This window comes from Lactuca saligna, chromosome 3 (genome assembly GCF_052625555.1).
Source record: "Lactuca saligna cultivar CGN05327 chromosome 3, ASM5262555v1, whole genome shotgun sequence".
Lineage (NCBI taxonomy): Eukaryota > Viridiplantae > Streptophyta > Magnoliopsida > Asterales > Asteraceae > Lactuca > Lactuca saligna.
In genome coordinates, this window is record NC_136419.1 from 249,372 (window position 1) to 267,853 (window position 18,482).

At 34.0% G+C, this 18,482-nt stretch overlaps 1 long non-coding RNA gene across 1 annotated transcript; it reads left to right on the forward strand.

Annotated features, from left to right (window-relative positions):
- Positions 1–7,969: 7,969 nt before the first annotated feature.
- On the forward strand, positions 7,970–11,470 carry LOC145033356 (uncharacterized). The gene is made up of 12 exons (XR_013677501.1): positions 7,970–8,052; positions 8,557–8,634; positions 8,771–8,812; positions 8,998–9,162; positions 9,304–9,419; positions 9,590–9,683; positions 9,769–9,838; positions 9,929–10,033; positions 10,178–10,245; positions 10,408–10,820; positions 11,070–11,134; positions 11,282–11,470. It is a non-coding gene; the product is annotated as an uncharacterized LOC145033356 (long non-coding RNA).
- The last annotated feature ends 7,012 nt before the right edge of the window (positions 11,471–18,482 follow it).

Sequence of the window (18,482 nt, forward strand, 5' to 3'; positions counted from 1 at the left end):
AGCCGAGCTCCAAAAGTCCTATGAGGACTATTATCCTTTTGAGATGCACTAGGACTTGATGGACCGTTACCATCAGAGTGCTCATCAAGAGCGATATGAAATAATCTCCTACATGATAATAACCCGAATGAAGGATGGTGAACCCATCATGGGCCACATGCAGAAAATGCAAAGGTATGTGGACCGTTTACTGAAGCTGAATTTGAAATTCCCCGAGGAGTTAGCAATAGACATCATTTTCACTCCTTACCATCGTGTTATGATCAATTCCACATGACATATCACATGAACAAGGAAGAAGTCACCCTCAGAAAACTTCAGGGACTCTTGAAGACCGCGGAAAGTGGTCTAAAGGGTAAGTCGGTTGTTACTACTCCTACTCCTACTCCAACTGCGGCCAATGTCTTGGAAATCGGGCATGATGAAGGGAAGAAGAGAAAGAACCCTTCTAAGGGTACCAAGGGTAAGACCCTTGAAGGCTCCTCTTCAAGCAAAACCAAGAAAGGTTTTATCACTCCTTCTGCTAACCCTAATGAGGCTAAATGCTTCTATTGTCATGAAAAGTCGCACTGGAAGCGAAAACTGCCCAAAGTACCAGCAAGATGTGAAGGATGGGAAAGTAAAACCCAATCATGCAGGCATATACACTATATTGTCTAATAACTAACCTCATTCTAAGTCTTGGGTCCTTGACACAGGTTGTGGTTTTCACATATGTTGTGATTTGTATGGACTAAGAAGAAGTGAGAATGTGGAGTAGGGAAAGATAAACTTGATCATGGGAAACAGGAGAGCTTCACCTGTCACCAAGATAGGAGTTTATTCCTTAGTGCTAAATAGTGGGTATACATTAGATTTAAATACGTGTTATTATTCGCCAGAAATGGCAATAAATGTTATTTCCTTTCATGCATTGTATAAACAAGGTTTTACCTTTTATTTTAATAATACTAATGGTAGTATTGATGCTTTCTTTAATAATGTTCCTTATTTTAAAGCATTACCTTGTGATGACGTGTATGAAATTGTATCTGTTGTAGATAATCTAGGAAATAATGTATTGTATATTGACTCTTCCACTAGCTTAGATAAAGCATCTTTATGGCATTGTCGTCTTAGACATGTAAGCAAGAAACGTATAGACCAACTCCAAAAATATGGAGTCACCTTTTACTGGCACTTGTGCTAGGGGTGAAGGTTTGTTGCACCTCATACACACGGATGTGTGTGGACCCTTCAGAACCGCCACAAGAGATGTTAATCGGTTCTATGTGACTTTCACTGATGATTTTAGTAGATATGGATATGTCTACTTAATCAAGCATAAGTCAGAAACCTTTAAGAAATTCAAAGAGTTTAAGCAAGAAGTGGAGAATCAGTTGGGCAGGAACATTAAGATGCTTCGATCCGATCGTTGTGGTGAGTATCTTAGTACTGAGTTCCTTGATTATCTTAAGGAATGTGGGAGTGTCTCACAATTGACACATCCTTGGACACCAAAGTTGAATGGTGTAGCTGAGAGGCGCAATCGGACATTGTTCGTTCCATGATGAGTCGAACTTCGCTACCAATCTCATTTTGGGGGTATGCCTTAGAGACTGCCGCCCATATCCTTAATCTAGTCCTTACAAAGAAGGTTGCCAAAACACCTCACGAGATGTGGACTAGAAATGTTCCCAATCTAGACCACATCAAGATTTGGGGTTGTGAAGCTTTCGTGAGATGCGGGACTCATGATAAGCTCGAACCCCGAAGCGAAAGGTGTATTTTCATCGGCTATCCACATAAATCCTTTGGCTACATCTTCTACAGATCCAGTGATAATGTGGTCTTTGTAGCAAGAAGAGGATTCTTTCGAGAGAGAGAATTCATGAGCCAAGGAGACAATAGGAGGCAAATTGACCTTGAGGAAATTCAAGAGTCAAGTGATGAAGGAACCTCAAACCCTAGCCCTCAACCTGAGGAGGAAACTCCTGTTGAGCCGACTGAAGAATCTATACCTCTGAGGCGTTCTACCAGAGTTAGGAATGCAGCTGAGCATTATTATGGTTTCCATATTACTGCAGAAGGTGAGAAACTTATCAATGATAACACACTGGTAAATCTGGATGAGCCTAACAGCTACACGGAAGCCATGGCAGGCCCTGAGGCTGCTAAATGGAAAGAGGCTATGGATAGCGAGATACAGTCCATGTATGACAATCAAGTTTGGAACTTGGTTGACAATGTACTGCTAAATGGAAAGAGGCTACACTGAAGCCATGGCGTTCCACCAGAGTTGGGTGCAAATGGATCTTCAAGAAGAAGACCGACATGGATGGTAATGTACACACTTATAAGGCACGACTGGTTGCAAAGGGTTATTCTCAAAATACGGGAGTTGATTATGATGAGACCTTTTCACCAGTGGCCAAGATTAAGTCTATTAGGGTTCTGTTAGCCATTGTTGCATTTCATGACTATGAAATATGGCAAATGGATGTAAAAACCGCTTTCCTTAATGGAAAGTTGGCTGAAGATGTTTACATGGTTCAACCAGAGGTTTTTTTTTCAGTACAGAGTACCCCAATAGAGTGTGTAAACTAGAGAAATCCATTTATGGATTGAAATAGGCACCTCGCAGATGGAATCTTTGCTTTTATGAGAAAGTCAAAGAATTTTGCTTTTCAAGGAGTGAAGATGAATCTTGTGTCTATATCAAGGCTAGTTGGAGCATAGTCAGCTTTTTGGTACTGTATGTGGATGACATACTACTCATAGGAAATGACATCCCAACACTGCATGAAGTAAAGTCCTGGCTTGGGAAGTGTTTCGTTATGAAGGACCTTGGTGAAGCTGCCTATATCCTAGGGATAAGGATTTTGAGAAACAAGAGTAAAAGACTAATTGGACTTAGTCAAAGCACCTATGTGGACAAAGTGTTGAAAAGATTCAACATGCATAACTCCAAGAAAGGTGAGTTACCTATTCAGAGTAACGCTAGATTGAGTAAGACACAAAGCCCTAGTACAGAGGCTGAAATAGCAGAAATGAGTCGAATACCTTATGCTTCATATGTAGGATCGATCATGTATGCTATGATGTGTACTCGACCTGATGTAGCCTTTGCTTTGAGCATGGTTAGCAGGTATCAGGGGAACCCTGACAAGGCACACTGGACTGCGGTAAAGAATATCCTCAAGTACCTACGAAGGACTAAGGACTGGGTCCTTACCCTTGGTGGGAATGATGAATTGAGAGTTGTAGGGTACAATGATGCTAGCTTCCAGACTGATAGGGATAATTTCCGCTCTTAGTCGGGCTGGGTCTTTACCCTAAACAGAGGGGCAATTACTTGGAAAAGTTCCAAGCAGGAGACAGTGGCTGATTCCACTTGTAAATCAGAGTATATAGCAACAAGTGAGGCAGCAAAGGAGGCTATATGGCTAAAGAACTTCATCAGAGACCTTGGAGTTGTACCCGCTATAAAGGAGCCAGTGGAGATTTTCTGTGATAGCAATAATGCGGTTGCCTTAGTCAACGAACCAAGAGATCATGGGAGATCCAGACACATTGACAGAAAATATCACTTCATTAGACATCGAATAGAAGAAGGAATCCTCATGGCAAAGAGGGTATCATCAGATGAGAACCCAACAGATCCCCTCACGAAGGGACTGACTCGGGCTAAGCATCTCCAGCATGCTCGGAGCATAGGCCTGAAGGATGATATTAGTTTTAGTAGTTAGATAATCTCGAAATTTGTAAAATGTAATTAACATTTGATGATAAATAAAAGCTGTTATTTATGAGTAAAGTGTTGCTATCACTTGTCAATCGTTTACTATATTTCTTTTGCATGTTTTGACTTCCAGAATAATTATGTTTGGTATATCATATTATTCGAACCTCAACAGTCGGTCATATGTCGGAAGTAGGTATGAATCATGACTGTCATGATTGGTTGCAGAGATCTAAGATGTTGGACATGGCTACAACAATCATGAGTGCTCATAAGTTATGAGCATTGGACTCAACCCACGCTCACTGGAATCACTTCATGGAATTTATCTTGAGTGATCGTGAGACGGTAATATCATATAAGTCTTCAAACCTAGAGATATGATTTGTTACCTATGAGTTGGTTATGCATCGATTGTATAAAAACGCATTGGTAACTCGATGTTATAAAACGTACCTTTGTGTGTAATTCAACAAGTAGTAGAGCAAACATATGAGTCAAAGTTTATCTGTTCCTTCTAGGATTAGAAGCGATATCTGGGCCCCTTGATGATTTTGTTTTGCCTTTGTACCGGGCCCGGTCAGAACTAAATTGATGTGTTTAGTTAAGTTCTATGTCAAACAAATCGGAAATCGGGAAACAAATGCTGGACAATAAGTAAGACCATGTTCCATGTATTTGTCCGGCTGATATCTAGAATAGAGGATTATATGATCGCTTATCTAAAATGGCGCGTTCTAGTTCAACAGAGTTTAAAGAGCTACGATTGTTGATCGGTTCCTGAAGTCATACTTGCAACTATAGTTATTACACTTATCCAAGTGAGAGACTGTTGGATATAGTGTCTAAGTCCATAACTATATTTGGTATGTACTTGACCCGACCCGGCATGGTCCATTTGGGTTGCACTTCACCCGAACAATTTATGGATAATCTTTGGAGGATAGTATAAGTTATGATTTATTAATATATTATAAGTTCTAATATATTAATATAAGATCATATTATTTAATTAGTATTGATCTATAATTAATCTAGGATTAATTTAGAGATCAAAAGTATTACTAATTAAATATGGGCTCCTATATTTATATAGTGTGGGCTAATGCTCATTTGGAATGGGCTAGGCTTACATGGAAAGGCCATGGATACTCCATGGAGCTTTAATCCATGAATCTCATGGAAATGAAGAGACATGGGTATTAGGGTTTGCATGGATGTAAACCTAAACCACCACGCTATATAAAGGAGGCTTTGGTTCTTGAAATCACACTAGTTGTGGGGAGTAAAGCAAGAGGGCGATTTCAAGATAGTTGTGACTATTTTCTCAAAGTTCCAAGTTTGTGGTGATTTGTGATTTCCATTTGAGGCATCCACACTATTGGTGCTAGGCTCTAAAACTCCAAGCAATCAACTACAACTACAAGGTAAGTAATTCTACTAGCTTTATTTGATTCAAGTTCCCCATGCCATGCTAGATAGGATAAGAACCTTGGAAAATAATTATTTGCATGTATCTTTGAAAAACATAGATCCAAGGTTTATTAGGGTTGCATGTACACTTAGGAAGTGTTAAAATGCTCAAAACCCATCAGCCCCGCCCATGAATCCCCTTTATTACCCCCACCCCCGCCCCCATTCCCTCTCCCCGAATCCCCTTTATAGCAGAATTTTACATGTTAAAAAGAAAAGAGTAATGGCATATTAAACACATTATTAACAACTTTAAAACATGTTTTTGATGACTTTTGGCAGCTCAAAATCATGTTATTGTTTATTATATTTATATAATTAACATATGCAAATATATGCGTAATTTATTAACGGGGTCCCCATGGGGGCTTCGGGACGGGATTACCTAGCCCCGCCCCGCCCCCAAAATTAAAACGGGGGTTAGCCTTGCCCCCCCTCCCCCCATGTTTTTGATGACTTTTGGCAGCTCAAAATCATGTTATTGTTTATTATATTTATATAATTAACATATGCAAATATATGCGTAATTTATTAACGGGGTCCCCATGGGGGCTTCGGGACGGGATTACCTAGCCCCGCCCCGCCCCCAAAATTAAAACGGGGGTTAGCCTTGCCCCCCCCCCCCCCCCCCCCGCCGGATTTAAAAAAATTCCCTCAAATGGGACGGGGCCCCCATGTGAACGGGGTCCCACGAGACTTTTTGACATCCCTAGATATTTGGAATGTAATACGAATAAAAGGAGCACATGATGTATTTCTACGTTGAAGTAAGGATGATGCATGTCACTTCACATCAATGATGAATTATGCACATAAATTGTTCGATGAAATGCATGAAAGGAGTCAATGATGTTTTCTAACAAGATGCCTAATCAGCGTGGCTAGGGCTGTTAATCGGGTCAACCCGATCGGGTTTTGGATTAACCGGGTTGGGTTAGTCGGGTTAATCGAGTTTAAATAGAAATAAAATAATATTTGTTTATTTTATCAAATAACTTACAAATATAAGGACCTAAAATGTAACGTTTTAAAAAATAAAATGTTTGTACATAGAATGAATTTAAAAACTAAAAAATGTGGGTTCATAAACTTGCTTTAACTTACATATACAAAATTTTTGTTACCTTTTGAACTATCTATAACTTATATATAAAGAATTTTTATAAGCTTTTGAACTCTCTGTGAACATAACATTTATGAAATATGTCATTTTTTTGTATTTTAGTAATTTGTAATTAGTTAGTTACTTACTTTATAAATTGACATGGTAAAAACTTAAATATGAAATATTTGTTCGGGTTAATAAAGTATGCCCGTTATTCTGTGTGAACATGGCATTTATCAAGTATGCCCCTTATTCGGGTTAATTGGTTTAACCTGCAACCTGATTTTTTTAAAAAATCAACCCTAAACCCGACCCTAAAATGCATTTCGGGTATGCCGAGTTAACCCGAATGACCTGATTTAGAAATTTGACCTTATTAAACCCGACCCAAGTACCTTATTCGAGTTCGGATCGAGTCGGGTTAATTGGGTTCAGATTTTTTTGACAGCCCTAAACGTGGCCCTCATTTCATAAAAAATATTATTATGTTTCATTTCATTAAATTATATGGTCTATTAACCGGGTTACAAGAGGTCCATTGGCAGGTCATTAACAAGTTTATTCCATCATAGAACATATAAATAACTTAAGGCATTGAATGGGTAAATTTGAACACTACAAAAAAAAGACCTTTTCCGGCATGTAAACAACGACACTCGGAGATTTATGTTACGCAAAAGAGAGCGACGTTAAAAAAGTGTCATCTCTTCAAAAAAATTAAGGATTTAGGTCGTGCATTATTGCGTGCCCTTAAATTAGTGTCTCATGTAAAAAAAATTAAAACCACGGAGGGCACTTTATCTAAAAGGTGCGTCGTGTATGAATGTCGTTTTATATTTTTTTAAGAAACGCGCTTCTCCTTAGAGGGAAAATGAAATCCCCAAATTTTTTAAACACCCGCCTTCTTCTCCCTCGTCTCCACCCCTAATCGACACCACCACCTTCTCGTCTCTCCTTCTCCACCAGGTTTTCTCTCATCTCTATCCTCCACCTTCTGGATTGTAAAGGCGTCGTTTTATAATTCTTTTACCAAACGCACATCCATTATCCTCAATTACAAAAGGCGTCCAAATCTAGGGCTTTTTTTTTTTCATAAGATCTCATTCCACCTTACCTCATACTCACCTCTACACAATCGACCGTCACTACCATTATCCTCAATTACAAAAGGCGTCCAAATCTAGGGCTTTTTTTTCAAGAAGAAGCCAAATGGGAGTGCTCACTGCAACATTCGCTACCTCTGCTCGCCCCACCTGCCGGCGACCTTGGTTCTTATATCCTCCCAGTTTTTTGCGTTCTTCTTTTAGAAAATTAATCGAACAAGATCTTGTGCTAGGTAGTTAATCTAACGATGGCGACATTTTGATTTTGATCTCGAAATACATCAAATACGAGCTTATACTGGAACTGATTACCTATATATCTCTTCCTTTATGGGATAAATACATCGAATACGAGTATCAACAACAGTGGTCCAATCTTGCAATGATATACACACGGATATTGGAGCATCCTAATCAACAATTGGACCGCTATTATAACAGGTGATATATAATTTTTTACGTAGAAGAGCCTCTAGCTTCTGTTTGGTCCAACATAAACTAAACATGGTCATACTCTTTTCTACAATTTACAGCTTTTGTCTTTCAGATGCGCAAATGTCTCTTCCAGATTCTTTAACAGCTGAAACATTACTCTTGAACTTAAACTAAAATTTGGCTCTAGTTTACATGGAAGGATACATATCACAGAGGTAAAGTCTCTTTTGTATTTCAAACTCAATTTTTACATTTTTCTACAACAGATTTGTAATTTCATCAGTCTACCAAACAAGCCATTAACAGTCAACAGTCTACTTAATGAGTCAATGCAATCTCATTCTTTAAAATTGCCTCCAACATTGTCATGCCAGGTTTGTGGGCTTCTGTTAAATGTTTTTTAAATTAAGTAAAGTGTCCACTTTTAATGTCGTTACACAAAATTACAGGAATACCCTCCTGGAGTAAAATGGACATAGCCATGAACATGGTATTTAATTTGTACCTGTAAAAATTAATCAACCCTTGCATACTAGCTAACAAATAATAGAAAAATATAGCATGCTTTACTCAAATATTGTGTAGAAATTATTTATAATTATAATAATATTAAAAGATATAGCAATTATTTGTTGGCTTGTTACATAATTAAAAAGTATATATAATTAGCTGATCTCAGGTTATATTTCAGACCTCCTACTTCCATGGCATTATCTCAGGTTATATATAAATTATGTGTGTTTTTCGCACCTACTGCAGTGGTGGCCACTTGCACTTGGGGTTTCACCATCATCAAGGTACCAATATGTTGCAGTAAGTAATAGCTAGCTTCAAGTGTACGTGTGTGTATGTGTGTAGAAAAATATAAATTGTCCCGAATGTCCTTTTGTGTTAATCCTACATGGTATTAACTTATTTGCTTATTGTGATCAGGTATTTGTTGGTGCTCGATTGCATGTAAAGCAGCCCTTTCAGGTTAATGTTAGTTTTAACTTTGTAATATATATATATATATATATATATATATATATATATATATATATATATATATATATATATATATATATATATATATAGAGAGAGAGAGAGAGAGAGAGAGAGAGAGAGAGTTTTTTCACTTCTAGGAAAAAGGTAAAAGGGTAAAACTGTACATTTTACAGCATTGGACACTACTGTTGGAGTTTGGTTGGATAGAAATAGATTGGTGACTTCTTCACAGAGCAACAACAATGGGCAAATGGAAGATGAGTCTTTGGAGCTCATGAGTTGCTGTAGGCATGCAACGTCATTTGTATGTGTATGGTGGTCTTAGCCTCTTAGGGGAGGTAACAGTAACAGTAAAAGTTCCCTATTTAAAATGGAACCTTAAGGTTATCCTTAATTGTTTTGGTCCATTTTAGTGTGTGTAGAAAATATATATGCTTAATTACCCTAATCGAAAATCATTGACATGTTTGTGTTTGCAGGGTGGCTGAAGCTGATGAAATTCATTCCACGTGTTAATATCAAAGCTCTTGTTAATCGTTCATTAAACCAGGAAAGGTACATTATCACCCTAGAGCTGTAACGAAACAGAGTCATGGTAAGTACAGTTGTTAATATCAAAGCTCTTGTTAATCGTTCTTTAATGCAATAAAATACATATGTAGGTGAAATTAAATGTAAACTAGTACTATTTCGGGCTTGCTTCTAATGGATCCGTTTTTCTGCTATTATATTTATTTTTAATTGTTTTGCCTCTTTTCCATGCAGCCATAAGCAGGTGGATGTTGTATCTCTTGAAGATGCAGTCAAAATAGATTCAAAGTAATGAAAGTAGAATTATGTAGTACAAAAATAAAGAAAAGTATGTTGCCATTTCTTGCATTTTAACCCTAATTTTTATAATATCCCGAGTAACTTGATTTTTTTATTTGTTTTTTGTTTTGAAGCTCTCTCGTGGAATGTCAATGACATGTTTCCTTTTAGCGAGAGATTTATATTAAGATTCTGAATATGGAGGTGTGTAATTTTTCTTTTATATAAATGTATTATTTTAATTACATCATGATTAAAAAGAGGATTCTTGTACACTATTTTATTATTTTATAGGTTTATGATCAGCAGGTCATTTCTTCGTGAGAATTATGATGGCCAGGACGCCAGGTGTTTATAAAGCTTAAGAAGGGTTATGATTTTCCTACCATGGATCCATGGGTAACCTCTCTTCTGCATATCTTTCCTTTAGATGAAATGTTTATACATTTACATCTATATATGCAGCACCATTTGGTCACCTTTTAGGGATTAGAAAATCTATGTTTTAAGTGTTCTCATGTGTTGCCCAGTTTCTGCTTTCAGGGAACAAGTGATCCTTATGTGGTTTTGCAATTGGATAGTCAAATTTTGAAAAGCAATGTTAAATGGGGGTGAGTATATTCAATGTGGTCTCATTCTTCTTGTATCTGGCTTGTGTTTTCTGTGATGGAAGACAAATAAATGTACTTTCTAGTCTTAACTTGTCAAAGTATACTACATACATATAACTTAAGTAGTGAATTAGTCTTTGCTTTAAATGTTTTTTTTGTCAGGACAAAGGAACCAACTTGGAATGAAGATCTCACGTTATCCATCAAGCATCCGCCAACCATCGATCTTCAGGTTATCAATGCATTTTAAGTGGATAATTTTAGTATCCACTTTATGTCTTATTCCTAGTTACCACTAAACAACCTTTAATCTTCTTTCTTATTATAGCACTAAACATCGGATTGAGTAGGCATTTTGGTATTTCAAGTTTAAGATGGTATCATCTTTGTTAGTTTTGCTAATACTTGCATTAGAGATTTTGTTGTGTCATGAAACCATGCATAACTCATTTTGGATCCTCAAAATTTATGTTATGTACCAATTTAACTTCAAGTTGCAGCTTGGGATGCTAATCTTGTTACTCCCCATAAACGTATAGGCAATGGAATTGTTAGCTTGGAGTCCATATGTTATGGTGAGCTTTCTTCTTTTTATTTTGGATGCTTTAAGTCTTTAGCTTCTTTTCACCTCAAACAAATTTAAAACAAAAAACTCAGCATTATGAAGTTATCATAGGATATTATTCCAATACCCTTGTGTTATACTATAACGTTTGAAGGATAGTTGCAATTTATTAATGTATTAATGTCCAGATGCTATCTTATAAACTATAGAAAACAGTCTCCACCATAATGTCTCTAAAGCATAGAACCATGTTTACCAGGAAATTCACATGAGGTGCTAGTTGAATTGGAGGGAATGGGAGGTGGTGGAAATGTACAACTAGAGGTAAGTTTCTGTGATTAAAAACGTTAAATACAATTGGTCATGGAAGCTCCATAGTTGAAAGTTGCAGCCTTGTGTACATTTCCAGTTTTAGTTGATTCTTCTATTTATTATATTAGCATATTAATTTTTAGACTTTTATTTGATTAGGTCACAAGAATTATCGGAGCAGGGGTTCATTAGTCTTAAAGAATTATGAAAGGCAAGATGCAACTCTACTTAGTTGGAATTTGATGTTTATCATCTTTGTGTAGCATTACTTTGTAGAAGGTGTCCCTTGATACGCAATATAGTATTAGGTTATATAGTTAGGGAAAACCTCTTAGTAACAATGTACAATTAGATCCCATTAGTATCAATGCATTACAATTTTTTGACATGATGTTATTGGATGACATTGATTGTTTTAGTATATATTTGTTTACAAAATTTTGTATTATGCGTAAATGAGTATCGTAAAGACGCATCGTAAATGCATATCGTAAATGGTTACTGAAGTTTATGACACGCAAATACATGTCATCTTCATTTATGACAAGGGCTTCCTTGATACGCATTGCGTGTCATAAACACGCGCGTCGTAAGGTGACGACACACAAATGCGTGTTGTCTTCCTTTATGACAGGGCCTTCCTTGATACGCATTGCGTGTCATAATTGTGCATCGTAAATGCGTGCCGCAAATGCGTCGTCTATAGACGACGCGCAAAAGCGTGTCGTCTCTCTTTATGATAGGGTCTTCCTTGATGCAATTTTGCACGTCGTCTGAGCGTTTTACGACGCGCAATGAGCATCGTAAAAGGTTGTTTTTCTAGTAGTGGAAATACTTAGTAGGATTGTTGCATAATTTTCCAGATAATTTATTGTAGAACAATTTATTGAAATGGTCCTTGAGGTTTGCAAAAATTTCATTTTTGGCCCCTATCTTTTCTTTTGCATTAAGATCGTCCTTACTTTTGATTTTGTTTCATTTTTGGTTCATTTTAAACATAAAAAGACTATAATGTATTTTATATATTATTTTTTCCTTTTAATTTATTATTTATATTTAAATAAACAAGATGTGCCGACCCCTAAACCCTCACCCACCACAACACATATAATCATAGGTTCATACTCTTTATTGTTTCTCTACCGCCATGTCCATCTTTCTATGCCAGCGGAGTTTCATTAAGAACCACCACTTACGTCGACTCTGTTACACCGTCGTCACTTACATCCACCTCCCCACCACCTTCTTCTACCTCTCTTTCCCCACCGTTTCCTTCTATTTCTCCTTCCTTTCAATCTTTTTAGCGCCACCTACTCAAGAAACAACCCACGGTCTGTGGGGAAGATCTACCCCATCTTTTCCGCCTCTAGTCCGTCGGAAAGCTTTTGTCTTCAGATAATCCATCACGAGCTTAAGACTCAGATGCAACTCGAATCCAAAAATCGAAGCTCAGAGATCTGCTTGTTCAAAACTCCGATTCCATATCTGCTTGTTCAAAAAACTTGAACTCCATATACACTTGTTAAAAAACGGAGCTTAAAGAGTCACCAGAAACCTTGTTATCTCCTTCCGTCAGAAACTTCATTGTCTGCTTCTCCAGATTTGTGTTATTTTCTGGTTCTAATTGTTCTTTCATTTGGTGCATATAGTAGCTCCAATGTATGGTTTGTCTTGTGGGTTTTGTTAACGAAAGAAAGGGCATGCATCTATTTTTTTGGTGGTACCGAAGAGAGAACGTGTAGTCGAAACTGAAGATATAGACGGGATTTGCAGGTATGCCCAAAACCTACAACCTACAGGTGTGCTCGACAATAATGGGTGGTGTTCGTCGAAAATGGTGTTGGTTGACGACCGTAGTGGTTGTGGCGATCAATGGCTAATAGTTGTGTTCAATTGTAATGGTTGTTGCAGGAGGTAGACGGTAGATTGGGTGGTGGTTGGCGATCGCGGTGGTCAGTGGCTGGTAGTTTGTAGTTTTCAAATGGTGGTAGGCGACGATTGACATTGAGAGGCGTTAGTGATTGTGGGACCTATGTATTTTAATATATTTTCTTTAATTAATAAATAATAACAAAATAATAAAAAACTGAAAAAGAAAATATGAAAGGGATTATAGTCTTTTTATGTTTAAGGACAAAATAAACGCAACGAAATCAAACATTAAGGACTATTTGAATGCAAAAGAAAAAAATAGACGAAACAGGAAAATTTTACAAACTATAAATACCATTTTAGTAATTTATTCTTTATTGTATTGTTTCCTTTAAAATAAACATATTTTAACAAACTAGATGGACATTAATCTCTCCAAAATAAACACTCTTTAGCCGCACGCTAGTTTCATGGTTATTACTTCTTTATGAATGTTATATAGGTGTTATATTAAGCATTATATATATATATATATATATATATATATATATATATATATATATATATATATATATATATATATATATATATATATATATATATATATAAAAAGATTAATAACTCTAAGAACCACTCTATTTTAACTTATATTAAGTGTATTTTTTGTCAATTTAAAATATTTGATTTATTTTAAGGTTTAATAAATGGCTAAAATCAGTAAGGGCATGATGGTCATTTTGATAATTTAAACATCACATTCCTAACGTGAGACTAAAAAACAAGATTTGATCTTTTTTTCTTACATTCAAACTCTCGCACCCACCTTCAAGAGCTCAAACACAAACCCTCTTACTATCATCACCAACTACCACCACTACCGCTACCTACCGTCAATGCCGCCATAGACTGCCGCCACCGTATACCTCTATCACCGTCGTAGATGTTCACCATCTCATTCTCTTCGATTTTTGGTGAAACAACACCACATCTACATCAGAGCTGATGTGTTTAACATATTTCAGGTCTAGATCTGCAACAGATCACCACACCAGATCTACTCCAGCACCTCTTTTTCTTCTTACCGGCGAGGCTTGATCTACCATCGCCTTTTCCTGTTACCGCCGCTTCTACCAACGCCCAAGTTAACGGATTTCAAGCCACTCCTGTATTGTTCCTACTGTGAACTGATTTCACAAACGACGCCAAGCAAACACCGGAATTTTAACAATCGATGCTAACTAACACTCTCACCGTCGAACACAAGTATCACCACATATGTCTTCCTCCACACCTTCATATTTGTGTTCATCTACGACCTCTAGCCTCGCCAAAACACCATAAAACATGTCATTATGTGTTTTCTTTGGTGATGTAACATTGATGACCACTTTTTTCCGGTGAGGATTTACCGCCTACCTCTAAATTTGCTTTCAGTTCCTCTAGATCTGCTTCCTGTTCCTCCATATTTGCATCCGTTTTCTCCAAATCTGTTTAGTTTCCGACTATATCCAGCAACCTTGTTCATCTCCAACCAAGAAGGGACTTTCATCTGTGACACCATATGCTCAGATCAATGCTTATCTCATGTCTTCTTCGATGAACATGCTCTCATCCTCTCACATTATCTTGATACGAAATTATGTCATTTATGACAAAGCATTCTATAAATCCAGTGGAGTTTCACTTAAATCGAGGTAACATAACTTCATATTTGCTTTTGTGCTTGAAGTGTTTGTTTTTAATGCATATTTGAACACATAATTATGATTTTGTTGTACCAATAGTTTTTTATATCATGATATGGCTTTAGCAAAATGATAACTTTTTTTCCATGGAGTTGTGTGGACGTGTTTGATTTTTATGAATTGGTTGTCCTTTCTTCAAATTTATGTGTTTATGATCGTATCTGTAACAATATATTGTTAAGATATATATTTTTTTCTGTTGCATGATTCATACAATAGGATGCACACAATGTGTTTGATGATTTGTTCAATGAAATACATAAGTTTTAACATGTTATTCTTTTTTTGGATATATTTTTTTATTAAACTTTAAAAAATATATAAATATATAATTTTTTGTGTTATACATATATTTTCTTAAACTATAAATAATGCATGAATGGTTGTAATAAACTTCAAGCATATACATTAAAATGTGAATACGAGTATCACAAGTTGTTTGATGAGCGTATCCATCAAGCTGTGAATTATGATGTTTTGACTATTTTTTAATTTTGTTAATGTTAGTTTTAACTGTTATTAATAAGAAAATATAGGTTTTAAAGAGTGAATTCATGAATTTTATATGTTTTAAGTTGTGAATTAGTTATGAACAAGTCTATTAAGCTAAAAATATGATTGCGAATTTATAATTTTTATGTATTAAATTGTAAATTTATTATACTAAGTTGTGAAATTTATGTATTTAATTGTGAATTGATTGTATTAAGTTGTGAATCGACTGTATTAAGATATTAACTAACTTGTGAATTTTGTATATTAAACTATACATTTATTATATTAAGTTGTAAATATTGTGTATTAAACTGTGAATTGACTGTATTAAGTTGTGAATTGATTGTATTAAGCTATAAATTAATTGTATTAAGCTGTGGTTTTTTTTATGAATGTAGTATGAGATGAAAGAAACATTATAAAGATATATGATTTTTTCTAATTTTGAATAAAATATGTAAATTTTAAACTAGGAATTTCGTGTAAATTAAACGTTGAAATATTAAATTAAGTTGTGAATTAATGTCTGCAATGATGAATTAAATTGTGAATTCTAATTTTTTTTTATTAAAATATGATTTTTGAGGGAAGGATGTTGGCGGTGTTGGCACCGATGGTTGATGGTCGAGATAGTTGATGGCAGTGTATGGTAGTTGGCGGTGTTGATGCTAGTGGTGGTGGTAAAGTAAGGATATGCTTTATTTCTCACTCATCTTCATCTTCTTCGCTAATTTCATATAAGTTATCATCTTTTATGATTCATGCATATATTTTGTTCTTATGTTTGCCTCCGAAATATGTGATAATTTATGTATGTATTAAATTGTGAATGAGCTATTTATACACTGAAATATGATATTATACTTATCATTGAGTTGTGAATGTATTGTATTAAACTATGAATTTTGTGTATTAAGTTGTAAATTTTATTCACATCTTAATACAATAAATTTACAATTTAATACACAAAAATTCCTCCATATATGAACTTATAAATATGAGTTTTAAGTTGAGAATTTGGTTGTGAATATATAATTTTGTATATTAAACTGTGAATTTATTGTATTAAACTATGAATTTTGTGTTTTAAACTTTGAATTGACCCTATTAAGCTATGTTTTTTTTTTATGAATTTTGTGTTTACACCTGAAATATATGGAGAAAGAAACATTATATACATATATGATTTTCTCTAATTTTAAATAAATTATATAAAATTTAAATTGTGAATATTATGTAAATTAAACTTTGAAAGAAGCTTTATCCTCCAGATTTAAAGGTATAAATCTAAGTTTTAAGTTAAGAATATGACATTTCTATTTATTAAATTGTTAATTTATTATATTAAGTTGTAAATTTTATGTTTTAAACGGTAATTGACTATATTAAACTATGAATAGACTGCATTTTGCTGTGACCTTTTTTTTTTAATATATTTTGTTTTAAAATATGAATGATTTATTTATGAATTTTTGTATAAACGTTTTTGTGAATATATTGATTTTTGTGTTGTATACTTATGTAAGAATGCATTAATTTTTGTAATTGTTTTGTATTAAATTCAAAATGAGTAAATTGACAGGTTTATTAAATTATGAATTTATTATTTAACTTGTCATTGCATTACTTTATATGCAGATCTGATTTGTAAAGAAGAATGATTGTCATGATGGCATAGGTGGTTGGTGACGACATGTGGTGGTAGAGTTTGGGTTTCACAATTCTTTGAATTTGTGAATTAGTTTAAAATTGATTGTATTAAGTTGTGAATTTTGTGTATTAAACTGTAAATGAAATGTATAAATTTGTATTTCATATAATTTTTGTGTTAAAATATGAATGAAAATGTTAGACTAGATTTTTTTTTTACGATTTTATCCTTTTCTTACCAAAAAGATAAAAATTGGGATTTTAACAAATTTAGACAAATTCACAAAAAATATTTACTTATAAAATGAGGGTTCTTAAGGTTCTTAATCTTTTGTGGTTCTCATTTGAACCACTGCATATATATATATATATATATATATATATATATATATATATATATATATATATATATATATATATATATATATATATATATATATATAATTATCAAATTATAAATGGTATATATATTTATCCACTCCATATAAGGGTACATGAAGTAATTAATGGTATATATAAAATTAACATTTAACTATATTATATAAAAATCATTTTAATTTAACCATATTTTTGTTATAATGATTAAATATTTATATATTCTTTTTCTCTTTATATAAAATAATATTATTTGTTATCTATTAATAATCTTTTTTAACTTTTTATTTTATTTTATTTTGATAATCATTGTCAATAAAAGTATAAACAAAAATAAAAGAATATATGATTTCACTTTTTATTATTTTATGTTACACATAAAATATAGTCATCATAACATTTTATGTTTATTTGTTTTCAATTTATTTAAACATTCTAATTTAAATAAAAACTTAAACTTTAATTAATTAAAATTAAAAATACATAATATGAAATTAAAACCTAAAAACTTTAAGAAAAAAAATATTATGAAATATATATATATATATATATATATATATAAAAGTTAAACTTTTTTTTCTTCATTATTTTGGCTTTTACTCTCAAAACCACTTCACACTCCTCCCGGACCTCCATGGTGTAGTACTTTTGTCTTACATTAAATGATTCATGTGGTGGGCTTTTTATGGTAAATTCCACAAAAGTCATTAAGTTTATACGAAAAATCGGTTGTGACATTGCATTTTTTTGGTCTAAACTTGGACATTCTGTTTTCTACTTTGTTTCAATGTTGACCATTACCCGGCCACTCAGTTGCGTTGACGTGACATGTTAACGTGACAATCTTTGTTGATGTGACACCTAATATAGCATGTCGATCTGATGCTCTTTGGTGACATCACATTATGGATGTCAAAATTGAATAAAAAGACTAAAACGTATTGACTTTTGTGATAGTTATCCAAAATATAACGAGTTTTGAGCAATTTCATATTATCATAAATAACAAAAAATTCAAGAATACATATTATCGTAGGTCTAAAATGTTTGTGTGATTTTATTGATTTGAAACACCTCTCAAGTATATTATATTATATGATAATAGTCATTAAAAACATATATATATGCACTAATGGACATGTTCATTCCGGTTTACTATTACTTAAATTGCACTTCCCCAACAAATGTAAAAGACGTATAATTCTTTAATTTATTTATTGCTT